Here is a 19,882-nt window from a genome sequence, read left to right as displayed (position 1 = left end):
TACCTCCAACCTTCCTTCCTTTCTGGTACATTCTACCTCTACACCCTGCTTATTTTTCTTTGTAGCATGGCTTGGTGCCTTCCATTGACACACACTGCAAGCAGACGTGCTAACTGATGGGTTTGTTTGTGCAGGAAAATGGGAAGGAAGGTTATAAGGATGACTGCTTTATCTGGGACCCGAACAGCTGGAGAATGGTGACACCATTTACTGGGATGAGGCAACCTGAGGGAGGAGCCTATTTTGGGAGGAGAGGGTAGGAGAGGATCAAGATTTCCATTTTTGGCATGTTATTAACATATCTATCAGATATCAGGGTGGAGAGGTCTGGTGGGCATGTGGATATACATGTCTGGAATCCACGGGAGCGATTGGGTCTGAAGATAAAAATTCATGAGTCATGAACACATATAGATATTTAAAGACATGATCTTGCTTGATATCTGCTAGAATATAACAGCTAGATAGTATAGACATGGAAGAGAAGAGGACCAAGAGCTACTCCCTGGAGCAGAAGGCTATTTAGAGGATGGGGAGGAAAGGAGGGATAAAGGGGATTGCAAAAGAGAATCCATTGAGGTAGCAGGACAACCAGGAGACTATCATGTACAAAAAGCCAAGTGAAGAGAGATTCGCTATTCCAGTTGTTTCTCTAATCTCCAAGTGAGGACTGAGAATTTGGTCTTTATATCTGGCCAATGACTGAGACAAGAACAGAAAAATAGGGACAAAAGCCTGGGAGGGAAGGATTGAAGAGAGCTCTTAAGGTGAAGGTGAAGAAGTAGGGGCAGAAAACAGGTCACAGGGTCAAGGAGTTTTGTCATATGGCAAAAAGAAAATGAAGAAGCCCACAAGAAAGGGGAGATATTCCTGTGCACCTATAGGCTGAGGAGAATGAGACCCGCGAGAGAAAAATGAGAGGAGAGATGACTGTGCGATGGAGTCTTTAAGTAGGCAGTTCAGGATGGGCTACAGATACAGTGCAATGGAGTAGGTCTCAGATGGGAACAGGCTACAGTCCACAGGGAAGGCAGGATATATGGGCACTGAAGGAGGTGGTAGGTGACTCATTTTAGGTGGATGAGAGAGTTCTCTTCTGCCTGCTTCTGTTTTCCAAGTGAATAAAAGATGAGGTCATCAACTGAGAGTGAGGGGGCGGATGTAAGGAGAGGAGAGGTGTGAAATAATGGCCTTGGAGAACAGGATTGTGACTTGACCTGGGGGAGATGGTAGGTTTGCCAACCAGTGCTGAGGTCCCTAGTGAGGTTTGTGGTCAGAAATTAACATGTGACCAGCCAGTTCTGCTTTATGTTTTCCTCTGGTTGTATTCAAATATTCTGGTGCAGGTTCAGAGTTCGTGGAGAGCTGGGTTGAAGCAGGGTAGGAAATTTCTGAGTCAGTAGGCTGGAGGGAGAAATGGAAGCTAAGGGTTCATACAAGGCAGTGACTGTAGTGATGGAAAGAGGAGAATGAAGGGCATGAAGGGTTGAAGGAATGGAGCCAATGGAAGAGTCAATGGATTAAAGGTCTTGGTAAGAACCAAAGAATTGCTGAGGTCAGGTAGTAGAGCATATTATCTGAAAGATGGCACATAGTGGTTGGAGAGCAGGATCATTAAAAATGAGGTTGGGAAGGAAGTCAAAGCTATGGGCATTGAAGAAGCTGGGGTGGGAGAGGACAGAGGGTGGAGAAAAGGCCTCGAGGACAGAATGTGGAGCGAGTAAGACACACAACCCTTCTCTAGACCCTGTGTCCATGGGAAGATAAGAAGAGCCACTGCTAGCGACTGCTGAAAGGGAAACCACAACCTAGAGGGAAGGCTGGCTTCAGCTACAGCAGGCCTTCAAAGAGAACATTCCTATAAAAGGGGAAGACTGGGGGGGCATTTTGGTAACTACAGACTCTGAGTTACAGGTAACAGTGGAAAGATTTTGAAGGACTTTCTCTGTGTTCAAATGTCTACTTTTTATAAGGACACCAATCATACTGGATTAGCGCCCACCTTCATGACCTCATCTGAAACTAGATTAAATCTACAAACATGCTATTTCCAAAAAAAAGTCACATTCTGAGGTACTGAGGTTAGGACTTCACCATATGCATTTTTGGAAAGCAATCCAACTATGAGAGACTGGACCGTCTGAGTGACAGCGGGTGTTCTTGCTCGGACTTTTGATGGGAAAACTGCAGCAGAGCGCAGGAGGGAAGGAGTCTTGATGGCATCGTGGGTGGGGAACCAGCCTTCTCCTTGGGCTTGGTCTCTGAGAGTTTGTAGAACAAGATCAGTTACAACAGGGGAGTGAAGGTCTCATGACGAGCATAGTTATTCCAGGGTTACACCAAGCTTTCTGGGCCTTCCTTACAGGCAGCCGTGAGAAGGGTGGCTGTGGGCCGTGGATTCTATGCTGCTCTGCTCCCGGATCACTCTGCGCACTGCACTTCAGCTACTCTGTTCTATCTCTGCCTCAAAAGAATACCTAGATCACTCCACCCTTGCCATCCCATTGCCTTGAAAACTCTCCTCCCAGAGCATGTTGTGGCTGCATCTGTCTCGTGACAGAGAGCTCAGATCATCTCAGAGGTCACCTGCTTGGAGAGGCCGCCCCTGGACATCATAGCTAATGTTTTTGTCATCATTGTCTGAGAAGGTACCACTTTCGTATTTGTTCACTTTGTTTAATGTGAGTTTCTCCAACTAGTCTACAAGCTTCACAAACTAAGCATGTTGTCCCCCTCTTGTCCACCAATGACTCGCCAGTATGCAGAATGATGCTTAGTGTGTGTAGGTGTTAAATAATAAGAACAGCAAGAACAAAATGAGCAATAGTAATAATAACCTTTGATGAATAAATGTAGGTGTATACAAAGCATAAGTTATTTAACCTCCTTCAACCTCATTCATAAATTAAAGACTTTGACCTAGGTATTATCTTTAACATCCTTCCCAATCTTACAATGCCAGTTATATAACAGCCCGATATAATCTGAGCGACCCACAGGAATGTTAATGTTCAAGGTACACGCTCATATCTCAAGGCCAAGAGAAGAAAGGTCTCAAGTAGTACACTTTGAAAAGAATCTCTTATCAGGTCAACATCAGTGATCTCAGTTGAGCAAAGCATGGTTTTGATAACACCTTTCCGTCCACTTCATATTAATCCTCTAAGCTGCAGGTAGATGACATGCTTAAAAGGTAAGGCCACGGACAAGATGGTCCCACAGGTGCAGCTGTGCTGACCCAGCCACCGTCTTGGACCTTTGGGTGAGTTCCATAGGTTTTGGTCATTCTTCTCATGTGCCTAGAATATAAACAGGGCTTCTAAACCCTAGGAGTAGTCTCATTCTCCCGAGAATCACCAACACCTTTGTCATTTGATCTTGGTCCAGTTTTTTGTTTAAGTTAAAAATAACTGGCTTCATCCTTTAGCTTTTCTCTGCAGTCATTATTAATTTAGAAACTATAGTGCCCCATTCTTGACTGTGGTCCTCTGTTGCTTCTTTTACATTTTCCAATTCTGTGTATTCTATTCTACTGCATTACAGAGGTATCTTTCTTTCCCCCAAGTAGTGGCAGCATAACCACCCCTCTTCCCTTCCCTTTCCCCTAATTCCAGAGCACATGTCCAGAGCCCCCTGCTGGGAAGGTTAATGTGCCTTTGGGGTTGTAGGATCTTTATGAGGCTGAGGGATGGAAGCCAGCAGCCTTGTAGCTCTGCCGGGCGGTGGAAGCCGCTGCAGTAGGGAAAAAGGCTGGAAGAGCCCAGGAGGCAAAGCCTGCCTTTTTTTGATGACTGGTCTAAGGCTTCTTACTTGAACTTTTGGTTTTATAGTTCTATAAAAGGCAGCTGACAAAAGAGATCCCGTTTTGGGAGGGTCCAGCTGGCCATGCTGAGCTGGGAGGGGCAGCCCCAACGTTTGAAAGCCAGACCTGATTTTCATCCATGATGTCAGAGTGGCATGGGGTTCCCAGTGAGCCATAGGGAGGGAGAGCAGACAGCCCCAGCCCCAGCCCGCGCCATGCCCGGTGCCAGCAGCAGCTTCAAATGCTGCCTTCCTGGCGCGTCTGCAAGAGCCTTTTCCTCCTTGGAGACTCTTTGCAATGTTTGGAAGGGAAGCACCCTCGCTCAGCTGGTGGGTGTCTGCTGGGGCAGAGGAGCCTTGTGGCTCCCTCCTCTGCTCCCCAGCTCTCCCCATGTCCAGGCTTGGCCCAGCTCTCTGTTCCCTTTCACTCAGATGGTGGATACAGGAAGTCTGAGTATGCTGGCTGCTCTGAGCCCCACATCTCTTTACAGATCTATGGTCCTGAGCCCTTGGGCTTTGGCCACCCCTTCTGGATTTGGGGTGCCAGCCTTTGCTCCCTCCTCTGACTCAGAGGCGGTTGCTGGATCCTCATGCTGCCCAAAAGAAAAGAGAATTGGGGGTGAGTGGTTGTTTTTAATTAAATCTAATCTTAAAAAAAAAGTGAAGAAACTTTTTTTTCTTGCTTATTCACATCAAACTGCTGCATTGCTCTGGCCCAAGCCCTACAGTTTCCTGTGGACAAAGCGGGTTGGCTGTCCAAGCCCTTGGGGGCTGGAATGAAGCAACAGATACTCACTCAGGCCTGACTCAGGGGAGGTTCCTTTCTCCTGAGCCAGGAGCAGAGGGCTGCCTGGCCCCAGCAAGAGGCCAGGAGGAGGGAGAAGGGAAAGGCAGTTGTCAGGGGCGCTGACGCTCGTTTTAGGATTCTCCAAAGGTTGTAGAAGGGGACGGGCTGTGGCAGCCCATGACCCACATGGGTCTAACCTTCAGGGTCAGCTGCTTCCCATGGACACCAATCAGGCTCCCCTTCCAGCCTTGGTGGCCAGGCCAGGAGGGCAGGGCTATAACAGAACCTCGCGTAACATTGATGAGTGGCTAGAAGGACTACAGCCATCCATCTCCATCCAAAATTATCGCGCCGTACAATTTAAATCTGTTCTCACGTTTTCCTGGCTTTTGCATGTGTGTTTTGTCCAGCAACACGTTATTCCTGGACTCATTCATTCAAATGTCACATGTTCTTTTCAGGGCCTACTACCTGCTGGGTAGTACTGCATGCATGACAGACAGACCTTCAGTGAGGGACCTTGAAATATTGATGAATGGAGGTCCACTGATTAGCAAATTCCCCAGAGACCAGGGCTCTTTTAACAGAGTTGCCCCAGGGACAAAGGGTATACAGGGTGTGGTGTTTTCCTCTGGACCACGTGAGACTAGGCATGACAGTGGCCCTCCGATCCTCATGGGCCATATGTGAGGGTGCACATGGTTCTAAGACTGTCCCCTTCTCTCTGATAAGAAGGGCCTATATTGGAGGTAAATTTAAAGAAATCTCCCCAAGAAAGTGAAAATGGAGTCTCCTCTGCTCAAGGCTGGGAGAAGGGGCTCTACCACTTGCCAGACTTTCTTATTCCTCCCTCTCTCTTTTTTTCCTTTCTTTTGCTCCTTTATCATTCATTAAATATTCATCGAGTGCCCACAATGAGCCAAATGATATCATCCTAGTTATGAGGTGTTGCTGTATATTAAGTATTAAGTTGAATCAAATATAATGAAAAAAAAATGCAACAAGAGAGCAACCCATTGGCTTGGTAGAGGAATGGGCCAAGCCATGGGTGGGTGTTGTGTAGGGCGGGAGCAGGCATGGACCTCTCTTCCACCTGCCTTGGTGAGGTCACAGAAACTGCATGATTAACTAACATCATTCTTTTCAAAATACTTTTTCATGATCTCATTTACCCTTGTAATGGTCCTAGAAGGTAGAACCAGGGGAACCATGTCCATTGTGAAGATTAACAAACTGTGCATGCAGTTAAGTAACTTGACTGTTTTTATTGCCAAATATTTAGTTATTGGCAGGAAAAGAACCTGACCCAGGACTTAGAGTTGCTATCTGAGGACTCCAGCATCCACACCAAACCAGGTATACAGAGCTTTCTCAGTAATGCTTAATTTTTTCCTTTTTCTCAATTAATACTTTAAAGAATGTCTTAGTTTGGGCTGACTACAAATTATTATAGACTGGGTGACTTAAATAACATGCATTATTTCTCACAGTTCTGAAGGCTGGTAAGTCCAAGATCAGGGTGCCACCAGATACAATGTCTGGTGAGAGCTCCTCCAGGTTTATAGGTGGCTGTCTTGTCGTACCTTCACATGGACAAGAACAGTGAAGGAGAGGTCACTCTATTCTCTCATTTCTCTTCTTAGACAGGCTTCACCCTATTCCCAAGGCCTCCACCCTCATGACTGCATGACCTCCGAAAGACCCAACCTCTTAATACCATCATATTAGGGGTTAGAATTACAACATATGAATTGCAGGGGCTGGGTGGGGGGGGGGGGGGGCAGGACAGAGGACAAACCTTCAGTTCCTAACAGGTAGAGATAAAACTTAAAACAGAATCCTAGTTAGTCCATACCTTTATGTCGCTTGGGTTTGAAGTCATGAGAAAGACTCAGCCTGTCATTGTTGGCTTTAAAGATGGAGAAGGGGCCAGGAGCCGAGGAACACGAGCAACTTCTAATTTGGAAGAGGCAATGAAGTGGATTCTCCCCCAGAGCCTCCAGAAGAAACCTAGGCCTGTCGACACCTTGATGTCAGCCCAGTGAGACCCATTTCAGACCTCTGACCTCTAGAACTGTGAGATAATAAATTGGTGTTGTAAGCCAGTAATTTTATGACAATTTGTTATAGGAACCATTCAGAACTAACACAGATTGATAACCTTCGTCTAGATCACCCTGGTTAAGTTCCCAGTGGTCAAAGGCCAAGCATATCTATGGGTTATTGGGCTGGACACGTGAATCATGAAACAAAGAAAATGGCTATGAGAGCTTCAAGGATTTCTCTGCCTAGCTAATTCCTTCAGGGCACTTACAAGGTCTCCCTTTGCTGTGTCCACACCAACATCAGTGAATCTGGTCCCTCTCTGCTTCCCTCCATCTTTTTTAACTGTGGCTGCCCACTGAGGCCAGCTCCAGAGCCCAGCTGTGGAGCAGTAGACAGGGTGATGGCTGTGTTGTGCAGGTGACCTCATGGCTCCCATCTATTGGCAAAATTCAGTTTCAACAAGTCACCACTAGTAAAACTACACACAAAATCCAGGGCTCAAAAGGAGATCAGGGCTATAGACATCAAACAGGACACTTTGGTTGGACCTGCACAAACTCTTCGCGCCGAGAGATCTCCACCTCTCTGTGGGCAGAGGTCATCCTGGTGTGATGCTGATTCTGATAGTCATGTAGAGGCTGCCAGTGACCTTGGTCCCATCTGTGAAACTCACAGGAAGAGGCCCAGCCAAGGTGGGCATGGAGGTGCAGAAAACTCCAGGTTCTCTCTTTGGAAGGCCATGCAAGCAGAGCCTCGGAGTCAGAACCATGGAAGGGCACTGGTGCTGGGCAGATTAGCTGTAAAGCCAAGAATGCCTCCCTGCTTTTAATCCTTTTGAGGAAATATTCAATTTTATAACATAATTAAACTGGTTAGCATCTGAAGTTGGGGTTGTCCTCATTCTCAGCATAACATAAGAAAGGAGTTCAAAGCCCTGATCCACTTCCCTTCTCCACATCTTCCTGGTTGTGGGTTTCCTGAGCCCCATCTTCCTTCTCTGAAAAGGGGAGATAATAATGGCAGCATCATTGTGTGGTTTGGAAGATTAAATGAGTCAATAATATAAAAATGACTAGCACAGTGCAGTCAATCAATAAATATTAATTTCCTTGTTTCACCCCTTCTTGTCTACATCAGATTTAGCTATGGTATCCATATTGGTCTCACTGGGGCCTAGCCTTTTGGTTTCAGAAATGACCATAGTTAAATAGTTCTCAAAATAGCAGAAACTATCATGTTTTAAAAATCTACAGTGAGGGTTAGAGATTCTACAGTCTCCATTGGCCCATATTTCCTTCTAATCTTCTCAAGGCCCCTTGTTTTTATTCTGTCCCCAGCAGCAGTGACACAAACTGGGTCCAGTCTTGGCTTACAAATAAAGCTGCTCATCATGGTTTCTTCAGACTCTGCCCTCCAAGTCACATGGACGGCATTGGGATGCTCTTTATTGAAAACGTTTGTTTACTGAGGTGTTACAAGTGTTCAGGTCCAATGTCATGCTCTAAACAGATTCATTCACTGGGTTCCCATGATGCATTCCTTCCTTCCACACTTATGTGTCAGAAGGACACCATGATGGTTTAATCACGGAAATATGTCCCAAAGACTTTTACCTCTAGGCCTCTGGTGACACAAAGCTGGGATGACGGAATGCGATTCCCATCTGATAACTGGTTTCTTGGCTTAGTTGAAACCAATTTTTAGAAGGCAGAAAGCCAAATCCTCAGGCCAGGCCCTGAGCTGGCACTCCCTACTGCTGTGTTCACTTGTCCAGTAAACCTTCTTACCGGCAGCAGAAATGACTTACTGGTGCCTACATCTGCAGAGCAGGAAAAGCATTGGTAGACTTCTTTCCACCCAGCAAACGATGAATGCTTGGAGCTCTCCCAGAACCAGTGGTAGGAAAAGGAGTGAAAGGGAAGGACTTCCTGAAGGCCCTGGAGCTGGAGTGGGTTCTTCAGGCAAGATCTGCCATGATTCTGGTTCATGGTCTGGCTCTGCTCAACCAGCCATGCAAAATGGCACAGGCAGCTTCAAATGAACTCTATGGTCTGTTCGAGTTTTCAGGACTCTAGTTCCCATTCCTCCCTTTTTCAATATTATGGTGATGCTTTTTCATCCCAAGCCATCAGTGGCATTGCAGCAGTACCTACAAAAATATTTTTGGTGTGCTATTAAAGATGTTTTACTTTTCAGTGCCAGGTGTTACCATGCCTATTAGGCAATCAGTCAGTGAAACTTTCAGTACTACACTGGGCTGGCTCCTTGGGCACAGGACAAAAGACAGCCGGAGCCTCTTTCTCAAGTACCTTACATTCTAATGGGAGAAGACAGGAAATCAGCATGGAAACAACCACAGTATTACTAACATAGTGAGTGCCCTTGGGAAGAGAAAAGGTGATAGAGGATAATTGGGAAGGAACTTTGGACAGGAGCTGCCATGTGAGATTAGAGGGAAGGAAATGAGCATTTCAAGTAGAAGTAACAACAGTGCACAGTCCTGCTGTGCTTGGAAGGCCAGATGAAGCCCAAAAAGGTCAGCAAGGGCCGGATCACTAAGGCCTTGTAGGCCAGGTTTAGAAGATTAATTAGAAATTGAAGGATTTCAACTGGACTTCTAGTAATTGTGAACTGAGCTACAATTCTATGTTCAGGTAATTCCATGTAAGTAGAATCATTTACAATCACATTTTAGCAGCGATCCATGGGGAGACCATAAGGGGGTTATTTTGTGGACTGGAGCCTCATTCCAAGTTGATTTGTTAAGGCAACCTGGGATGCCTAGATCAAGGAAGTGTCCTAATGATGGACAACGGGGAGGTTGGTGAGCCCAAGTGGCGAGTGCATGAGACTCAGGTGTGCTTGGGTGAAGGGAACACAGGAGGAAACTGGACAATTTGCCTGGAATGGCCCTGGAGGAATGATAGGACTCCGGTGGAGGTAAAGATGAGAGTAGCCTGGGGATCCCTGGTTTTGGAAACAGAGGATGAGAAGTTTGTAACATGAGAAAATTATGATTGACACAGACCCTCACGCCCCATGTTTTCCACTCCTTCTCTGGGCCTTACCCATAGGAGACTGGCCTGAAATGAGACAAGAGACTATTTTCCCCTGACCTGGCTTTTCTCACCAACTCTTTCCTAGTTAAACGGGTCAACATATGTTTGGATTTTTTTCTTGCCTCAACATATGTAATTTCCATTTATTCCCTACTTATTCTAATTTATATTTGAAAATGCTCAGTTTGTTGGTTAATTATGAAAAATAATATATAATCATTTTTTTAAAATAATAATGACATCCTTATTCCTGCCTCTGAGTCCATCCTTAATATCTGATATATTTTCCCAGTCATTTTATATATGCACTTATGGATTTTCTAACTTCAATGTCATTGAAATAATATTGCATATTTGGTTTTGTGATCTTATTTTGACAGTGAATATTTCTATACCACTGCTATGCCATAAACTCATCAATTTAATGACTGAAATATTCCTTTATAAGGATATGCCAGTATTTACTTAACTATTTCCCTGTTATTTCACTTATAAGAAGTAGTTGGGATTTAATACATGTTGCTACTATCTAACAGGTCTTCTACATAAAAATGTGCACGTACTGGTACATTGAATCTTCACAACAGCCCTATGATTGGATGCTGTTTTTCATTCCCATTTTACAGAAGAGGAAAATGAGGCTTAGTGAGGTTTGGTGACTCACACAAAATCATCTCAGCTAGCAAGAGGTAGAGTCAGAGATATTATTACTTCAGGGTATATTCTTAACCTTTACATAATTGTATCTGCAAATAATTTCTCAAGATAGCTTCTCAGAAGTGGAATTTCTGGATCAAAGGGTGTCACCTTGTTTTTGTGAAGGTACTCATGTATATTGTCAAACTGCTTTAGAGCAGACCCCCAGCCAACACTACAAGTCGCCGCCATATTGTGACATCCTTTCTCCAAACACTGTTACATGTTTGTGGTTCATTCTGTGGCTGTTCTTCAGTTCTCCACTCTTGAGGCCGAACTTCCATTTATTCACACATTGATCCATTTGTATTTGTCCTTAGTGTACTATCTATTGATATCCTCTGCCTATGGCCAACTGGGAGTTTCTCAATAAATTTGGAAGGCCGTTCGTATACTTAGGGTATTATTCTTTGCTTTGGTGTATGTGGGTCACGTGTTCTATTTTGTTCCGAGTTTGCTGTTTGCCTTTAATTACGATGGTTTTATGTGTAGCTGGGGTTAGCAGGGGCTTTCATTGAAGGGCCAGATAGTAAATGTTTAAGACTTAGTGGGCTGTCTTTGCTGTATCGCATGGACTCAACGTGACAGAGCAGCCAGAAATCAGGTCATTCATAAACTAATGGGTGTGGCCAGATTTGGCCCATGGGTTATAGTTTGCAGACTCCTGATATTTAAAACACAAAATTAATCTTATGTTGGGAAATCCACTAGTTGCTCCTCTTTGAAATTTTCTTTATTGTTTTTGTCCTCATGGGAGCCAGTTACCCGATAGTCATCTCCTGACCTCTGGAGACACTGAAAACACGCCCGAACTCCCATCTGGTAGAGAGTAACAGTTCAACATCTTTTTTTTTTTTAAGAGAAATTTAGAATTTATTTTCAACATGACAGTTCAGCATCTGATTTTTCCAGATTCTCCTTCCTCTTCCCTCCACACACACCATGAAGTCTTCCTTTATTTTACTTCTTTTTGCTTCTTTTTTTCTCCTTCTCTCTTACTTGTGAGAATGTCAAGAAAATGCTTTTTGTCTCCCACAGAGCAATGTTCATCACTCAGCCCCCTCTAGCCCCTCCCTTTCTATCTCATGAACATTCTCCAACGAATGAGTTCCGTTCACAAGTGGAGCTGTGGTGAATAAAATTTCCCCCATCTCATTACACATAGACAAACGAAACCAAGCTCAAGGTCAGAGATACACCCATCTATATTTTATTTTGGCTTCTATCTGTGCATTTGACTATTCAGTCCTTTTTTGGCCTTCATATTGTGGTGTATGCTTGGGGAAATGATGCCAACTTTATTTCAAATAGTTGCCACTTATCCCAAAAATAGACTGGGTATATATAGAAGAGTGAGTTTGTGATTAAATTTGGCATTCAAAATTAGAGGAGAAAGAATCATTAAATAATGCTAGGACATCTTCTCTGTACATTCTTTGCCTATTGGTTCTACCACCGCCATGCTGTTTTGATTACAATCTATTATAATAGCTCTTTTAAAAATGTCTTGGCTACTTACATCATTTCTGTTTCCAAATAAATGTTAGATTTACTTTTTCAAGGGCCCCTTGAGTCCATACTATTAGGATTTTTATTAAAATTATTTAAATCATAATATAAGAAGGACATATACCTTTATATCATCTGATCTTCTGACTGAGAATATCTATCCAAATCTTATTTTACATATTTTAGTAATTTTTTTAGTTTTTATCATAATTATTCTAAAAAATTCTTAATTTCTTATTTGAATTGAGAATTTTGAAATCTATTCACTAGGGCTTAATGCTGTAGAAGCACAATTTGTAGCATTTTGATATGTGATTTTTATATCAATAATTATTAATGAGCAGATCTTTCATTTCCTTCTACAAAAAAGTGCCCATAATTCTTTTATCGGGTCTTTGTTCTCTTCCATATCAGTCATTTCCCCTTTGACTGTTCTCACTCTCTTTAACCTTTTCTTCTGCATTCTGGGAGTTGAGTTTGTTCTACCTCACTAATTCCATTTTCTACAGTGTCCAGTCTATTTTTAACCATCTCTAAGACAGACATTATTTTTGACGTTATAAGTTTTGTGTTTTTTCAGTTTTATTTCTCTTCAGTATCTTTTATATTCTCTGTTCATTGGCTCTGTTCTACTCCAAGTTTGCAAAAATGACTTGACATCTATGAAAGAAAAGAGAAAGCCAAGAGGAGACTACAACTTAAAAATGAAAAGATTGAAGAACAAAAAGTTGGTTTTGTTTGTCTAATTATACTACTTCCTCAAGAAGATAATTTTTGAAAGTATGCTTTTTTAAAAAAGCTTCAGGAAAAAGTTCTGTTTTCTCTGTGTTTGACTATTTGTCTCCCATGGATATGATCTTGACATTTTTTTATCCTCTCAACTTGTCCTAGAAGGAAGAGAGTTCCATGCAAAACCAGCATTTGCGAACAGCTTCTACATGCAGACTCCACTTAGCCTCTTTCGCTGTTCACTGCCGGGCTGATTGAAACTGCATCCTACCTGGAGGGTAAGTGGCTAATGAACACATTTCCCCAGTCCCATATCCAGAAACCTGATGGAGATTTCTACCAAGATGTTCATGTCTGAGACTTCCACGTCTGAGACTGCTGAGCTCTGCCAGCTATAGGCAGACATTTGTTAAATGCTTCTCTTAGATGTCAAAGTATACTCCATAAGGCTTTGCAGCAGGAAGGCACAGAGCCATGGGAGCCTGCCAGAAGTGTAGGAGGCAGATACACTCTGTCCTACAAATCTCGTTTCCAGGCACAAAAGATGCAAGCAGTGACTCAGCCTGTGACTCAGTGACTCCCAGCTGTGTGGGTGCTGATCACATGAGTCCCAAAGGTTAAACATGGGCCACAAGGCATTGAGTATTGGTCTTGAACAGCACAGGAGCTTGATAGAGGCCAGAAGGACCCCTGAGAGGAGGTTCTAACTGTGGTTAAGAGCTCAGTCTATGGCCATACCACCCTGTATGCACCCAATCTCGTCTGTGGTTAAGAGTTCAAAGTCTGCCTGTGAGGTAGTAACTTCTGTTAGGTAACTGCTTTGGTTCACCTCTTCATCAAGCTGTTGGGAGGGCTATCAGCTCACCAGCTGGCCATTAGGCAGGGCCACGTGGCTAGTTTTGACCAATGAGCTGTGAGCAAAAGTGAAGGATGTCATTTACAGACTACAACCGCTCCGGTGGCCTCTTCACTGCCATGGTCCCAGACTGAAATTTTAAGTTGGGGAGGCTTCCCTTAGTCTGGGTCTTTGAGTAACTGGATGGCCCTATAGTGTACATGAGGAATAAACTTCTGTTTCTTTAAGTCTGTTTCTTCTGTTTTCTTTAAACATGGAGTTTGTTGGGCTTTGATGGTTCTTGATTACCACAGCAGAACTAAGATTACTTTGACAAATACAATCTTTTATTAACTGGGTGATTGTGATCAACTCTCTGAACCTCTCCGAGTCCCCATCTTCTCATCTGTCAAATGGAGAGAATTGGAGCACTTGCCTTATAAAAATGATAAAAAATAAATTGCTTTGAAAGTCTGAACCAATATATCTAGCACTTAACATATATGCTGCAAATGTTACCTCTTAGCCTCACCTCCATGAGACAAAATGTAAAAATGAATGTTCCTCTGTCAAATTATCTCAATTCCTCTCTGAAAAGAGAATCAAAAAGAGAGAAGGAAAGAATCCTTGGGAAACCTCTCTCATTGACAGAGCAGTTAATGGGATCCTCATAAAAACAGCCAGCACTTTATTGCCCAAGTCCCACATGCCAGTATGTTCAAGGTCCCATGAGTTCGGAATTACTCGAGCTATGTTCAGATAAATATCTGAGGAGAGTAAAGGTTCCAGCTCCCCGGGACAACATTCCCACATGTCATTCCTCTTTATTAAGTTCAAAGATGGTAGTGGCAGACCTCTGGGAAAACAGGGCTGATTTCTAGAGGCCCTTCCTTATTTTCTCTCAGCAGGGAGGGAAGCCGACTCAGGGTGTGGTTTCTCCGCCTGCCCTCTCCACACACATTCTCCCTAGGGTGTCTCAGCATACCACAGGTGCGGTTAGGTAAGTATCACTCCACCCATGAGGTGTCTTCTTGGCCAAGCCGCCTATGACCCAAACTCTCATAAACAAGACTGTGGGGTGGAAGGAATGATGGAGATATATTTAGAGCCCTCCATCGTCTCTCCCAATAGACTGTTGGATGTGTCTGCCAAGAATATTCTACCCCCAATAAAAGCACCTTTCTCTAAGCAATTCCTTGAAGGCCTCCTCAGGTATACCTGTGGCTGAAGCAGGCCTCTGGCATGAGGCCTGACACCAACTCAGCCTAGATGTGGTAGCAAAGGGAAGTCAGGGGAGGCCACACACTGAGGCCACACGGTGCTTCCCTAGCATCACACCAGGTGCCAGTTTCCCACCAGGTGCTATTCAGGCCTTTCCCAAATGTAGTCACACAGAGTCACCAACATCCCAGGGTAGTTGTGCAGTCCTTTGAAGGCAGTAATTACGGTCGAGATCAAAATTTAAGCCCTTCTCTTGTATGGGAAAATATTGCAAAGACCAGTGTTCTCCAAACACACTTTCTAACCCTCCAGAAAAATACACGAACCTCCAGACTGTATTGTCCACACCCTCCCCATATCAGCCTATTCTCATTGAACATGGTCCTGAAATTTATTTTTTTTCCAGCAAGTGAACAGCCAAAGAAGACTCACCTCAAGAATCAAAGACAGGGCCACCTGTGAAGCTGGAACCAAAGATACATATATATTACATATGGTGTATATATCACCTACATCACATATATTACATATATATCACATATATTACATATATAATATATCACATATATATAACATTGATGAACATACTGAACATCAGTGACAGATTCCATGTGTGTGTGCAAAACCTATCCTTACAGATCTTTCAAAATGGCTGAATCAAAAATGGAATGGTTGGACCCCAGGCAGAGTCTCTTTCAACCTTACTTCAAAGGAGCAACACGTTTTTAGATTCACCACAGATAAATTGTACTGTTGTCCTGATTCTACAAATATTGGCGTGGACGGATAATGATAATATGAAGACCCTGTCCCCTCTCTTACCATCCATCTACATACACTCTGCTTCTTGTAGGTGTGTGCCCCTCCACTCCTGTCTGTTTGTTGAGGAAAGAAAATGGTGCCAGCAATATGGAGCAAGTTGGAAAAGTTCATTAGTTAAGACCAGGAAGCCTCCAGCTGTGGGCCCCTCCAACCTGCGAGCCTAGCTCCAACATGACAGTAGATTGAGGGGCTTGAGAAGGAAAAGAGGAGGAAGACTCATTGGATACTTCTATGTTTTTTGATGACCTCTAAGTCTCTTACTTATTTTTCTTCTTCCACTGGAAGAAGGAAGATTAATACTACATTAATTTTGGAACGTCTAAAAGGATACAGCTAACCCTAGTTACTATTTTATGGACTCAATACTCCACGAGCCTCATGAGAAAGTCTAGAAACATCTTGAGGAAGTGGAATAAGAAAGATCTACTTTTGTTTCTCTTCAAATCCTCATTTTCTTATCTTACCCACAATGCCTCCAAGAAGCTATAATGTATAAAATAATAATCGATAGGCTCCACTTTCTCTTCTAGTTCTAAGACTCTATAACCTTAGGTTTAAATGATACTAAGGTCACTTAAATCCTCACAAGTTAGCAATTAGTCATTTGGTCTTTCTCACTGACTTCCCAATAGCGGGTCTCAAAGATAAAAAGAACTTGATTCTTCCTTTTAAATACTATTTAGGGTTAAATTCCTGAAATGGATTTCTATAATTCATAGAAATCTTTAAAAGTCCCAGGTAACCAGCCTCCAGTAATCCAATATTGCCTTTCCATAGGCTGCTTCCATTGTTCAGTAGTCAGTAAAGAGTTCAATGTTTCTCTCCTGAACTTTTTGTCAGTTGACTTTACAGATGGAGCCCCCATTATGTACAATGCCTTGTGGTTCACATCAAGAGAAGGCATTTCTGTGTAGTTACGCTTTTAGCTACACTGAGTTGTATCACATACAAGGTCCAAATTTGGGGAGGGAAAAGCAGTCTTTGACTTTATAGAGGGTCATGCTCCCTTATATTCAAATCCTTGTATTACAGATAACAAACACTGATCACTTACTGTGTGCAAAGAAACATTTCTCTTTGTATATTTCTCCCACAATGTGTCAGTATTTCATCTATTTTTGTCTGACTTCAAAAATGTATCATTCTGAAAGGAAAGGTTAAAAAAAAAAAACAAAAAGCAAGCTAAGGGCCTCCTCACCCTTTCTCACCCATCAAACCCACTCTAGGTCCTTAAAGTTGCAGGGAATTATCCCATCAGAGCCTCTCTCATCACCACCCCCTGCACCACCATCATGACCACCAGCCTCACCACCAACAGCACCACTAATTTTCAGGGGAGGATAAATCATCGATTTCCACACTGAAACTGTAACTGACAGATGCTGAGAGAGTGTGCCAAAGGGTGTGTCATAGCCAAGGGCAGTTAGCATCCCTACAGGAATCCTGTTCTCAGACTTGGGGACCCTGAGATACCACTGGAATTTGCCTAAAAGCCAGAATCAATAATAACAGAGCTCCCAATGGAAGGCTCAGGATTTCCTCCAAACTGCTCCCTCTTCCTGCTGTGAAAGGTGCTTCTTGCAGAAGGATGATGTGGCTGTCAACAAAGGGGCCCCAGAAATGCCCTGTTTGCAATCAGCCATAATCTGCTACCCACAATGGCAAGATATTCACATGGTTGCTCTCACTTTTTATTTTATGACTGAGGAATCTATCTCTGTAGTCTACAACACTAATTGAGACGGTCACTTTGAACATACCTCCTCCTGGAGTAAGGGCGCCTATATGCTGACATCCTGCTTTCTCTGCTTACTTTTACTTGACATTCAGTCTTCAAGAAAGTACACGGAAACCAAAAATACCAGCATCACAGAATTCTAGGCCAGGTTTTAAGACAGAAAAGCTAAACTTAATTTGGTATGTTAGATCAATTTAATGGATGAGAAACATATTTCTGAGATGGAATGAGTTGCAGAAAGAAATCTATCAGAGGGTTGATGGAGAAACCAGATCACCTTCCTGGTCCTTCCAACCTCATGGGGTCAGAGTGGCTTTATTGTTTAACTTAGAGTAAATCTTCACTACTTCATCAGAAAGACAGCACAAAGATGATAACACTAAACAGAACTTGTAAAATAATCTGCAATTGTCTTTTATTATCCCCAAACCCAAATTAACCAACTTGGAAGGATTCTGATAATTTGTATACAAACATACAAGGAAGAAGAGCCTTCAGTACTACAAGCAGATGATTATTACTCCGGAGAGATGAGACGTGGAAGATAAAAAAAAGAGAAGACTTTACAGAACTTAAGCAACTTGACAAAAGTCTTAAAAGACAAGAGAGATCTCAGAGTCCATCCTGAAATCTCAGCCCACAAGAATTAAGAACCAATACTTTGCTGAGGTTTACAACAGGTGTAAGACCACAACTGGCAGCCACTTAGCACACACAGAATAGCTTCTCCTGTCAAATCTATCATCACTTGGGTAAGCAAAGAAGCCTCTTCTCCCACCATCTCTTGCTTATTAACTTCAAGCACAGAGCAGACACTCTCCCTTCACTGCCTCATAGCTGTGCTCAGATGCTCTGCTCTCCCTCAAATGTCCACAACACACGCATGCACCTGCTGTGTGATGAATTGCTAATAAGTAAGCCTAGCTTGAGTGTTTTCCAACTTGACTGGATACATTTAGGTGCACTTCATCCAATCTCCCCTTCTTATAGGATTTTGCAGACTGTGATTAACCTTTTTTTACATGTCTGTTGATTTCTCTTTGGCCATGAGGCCTTTGAGGGGCTGTCTCGTCTTCACCTTCATATTCTTAGCACCTAGCACAGGGTCTAGCTCCTGGAATGTTTCATCCTTGTAAAATTAATAGATGTCAATAAATCTGTGGGAGATCAATTTTTGTGGTCAGGTTTAATCAATTCTAATCCTCTGGAATTTCTTGTTGACATAGTGGCTTCTGACTAGGAGCCATTAGTCAAATGCTGAAAAGATGACAGCTCCCAGAAGGGCATCTGTTGAAGGCTGGGCAGGTGGAGAAGGCTCCAGTAATCATTGCAGAACGTGATAAAGGGCGCCCCACCCACGTTCTGCTGTCTCCGAGCCCTCCTCACTGTAACCATTTAAAATACCATTCGAACAGGATTAGTCTTTCTAGTTTCTTCCACAACATAGCCAATCACTTTTTCCTTTTAAACAGTAAGAGATCTCTACTTCAAGCCCTGATAGAGTAGCTGGTATTCCAGTTGTTCTTCTCTGTAAATAATGATAACACTGAACAAAATATATAAGGCACCTATTTTCAGGCATTGGAATATTCAGGTAAAATACTGAATCACTCCTGCCTTCCAAAATAAGAAGGGCAAAAATCAGAAAGAAACAACTTATGAGACAAATAAAAAAAAAATAGCAGGATGATTTACTTATCTACAACCAAATCAATGATAATGTTAAACATGAATACCTTAACTCAAATTATAGTGTTTGCTGAATGGAATAGAAAAGCAAGACCCAACTATCTATAAGAAACTATCTGTAAGAAACTCATGTAGACCATTCATATTTTAAATAAAAATAGTTTGACGAAACACTGCCATTAAATAAATTCAACATTTATACTCTGTGAACACTTTTTTAACAATTGATTTACTTGGCTTGATTATCGCTTCTGAACACAAACTGAAGTGTGCTATCTAAGCAAAGGGAGAAAGAGAATTTTTCCCTAAAATATTAATGACTGTTATTTGGGATCTCTCTCTGTCTTCAAAATTCCAATAAATCTCTGTTCACCTCTTGTGGCACAACAAGACTACCCAACATATTATCCTTTTATAAAATGTACATGTCTTCTCTTCCATCCTAGATTAAAAGCTCACCGCGAGTTCAAACACTGAATAAATATTTACTGACCATTCTGTAAATAAAGCATACACTGGAACCAAGATGGCGGTGTAGGTAGACACACTGTTCTTCCTCGCACAACCAGAACTGACAGAAAATCGAATGGCAAGGAAGTCCGACAACAAGGAAATAAAAAATAAACATTCATCCAGACCGGTAGGAGGGGCGGAGACGGGCACTGGGGCGGAGAGGACTCACGTGGCCATGGCAGGACCGAGACTGGCGGAGTGTGAGACGAACGGGGCAAGCAGTCCGACCACTAGCAGACACTGTGGCCCCACATTTGCTCACAGATAAACCGGACAAACAGTGGGGAGCGAAGCAGACCGCCTCCAGCTCGGGGGAAATAAAGCCTCAAACCTCTGATTGAAAACGCCCCTGGGGGTTGGGGTGGCAGCAGGAGAGACTCCCAGCCTCACAGGAGAGGTCATTGGAGAGACCCACAGGGGCCTAGAGTGTGCACAGG

The 19,882-nt window shown here is 43.1% G+C and overlaps 1 long non-coding RNA gene across 5 annotated transcripts; it reads left to right on the top strand.

Moving 5' to 3' along the window:
- The first annotated feature begins 272 nt into the window (after positions 1-272).
- On the top strand, positions 273-19,345 carry LOC123477957 (uncharacterized). 5 transcript variants are annotated; one of them, XR_008427600.1, is made up of 7 exons: positions 273-3,262; positions 4,293-4,420; positions 5,871-5,944; positions 6,506-6,664; positions 12,790-12,905; positions 14,371-14,462; positions 15,090-19,345. It is a non-coding gene; the product is annotated as an uncharacterized lncRNA (long non-coding RNA). The 5 variants fall into 5 exon arrangements; XR_006653027.2 differs by lacking the exon at positions 6,506-6,664; XR_006653028.2 differs by lacking the exon at positions 6,506-6,664 and having other exon boundaries at positions 14,368-14,462.
- The last annotated feature ends 537 nt before the right edge of the window (positions 19,346-19,882 follow it).

This window comes from Desmodus rotundus, chromosome 9, assembly GCF_022682495.2.
Source record: "Desmodus rotundus isolate HL8 chromosome 9, HLdesRot8A.1, whole genome shotgun sequence".
Lineage (NCBI taxonomy): Eukaryota > Metazoa > Chordata > Mammalia > Chiroptera > Phyllostomidae > Desmodus > Desmodus rotundus.
The sequence above is the reverse complement of the archived record's forward strand: the minus strand, read 5'-3'. Positions and strand labels throughout refer to the sequence as shown.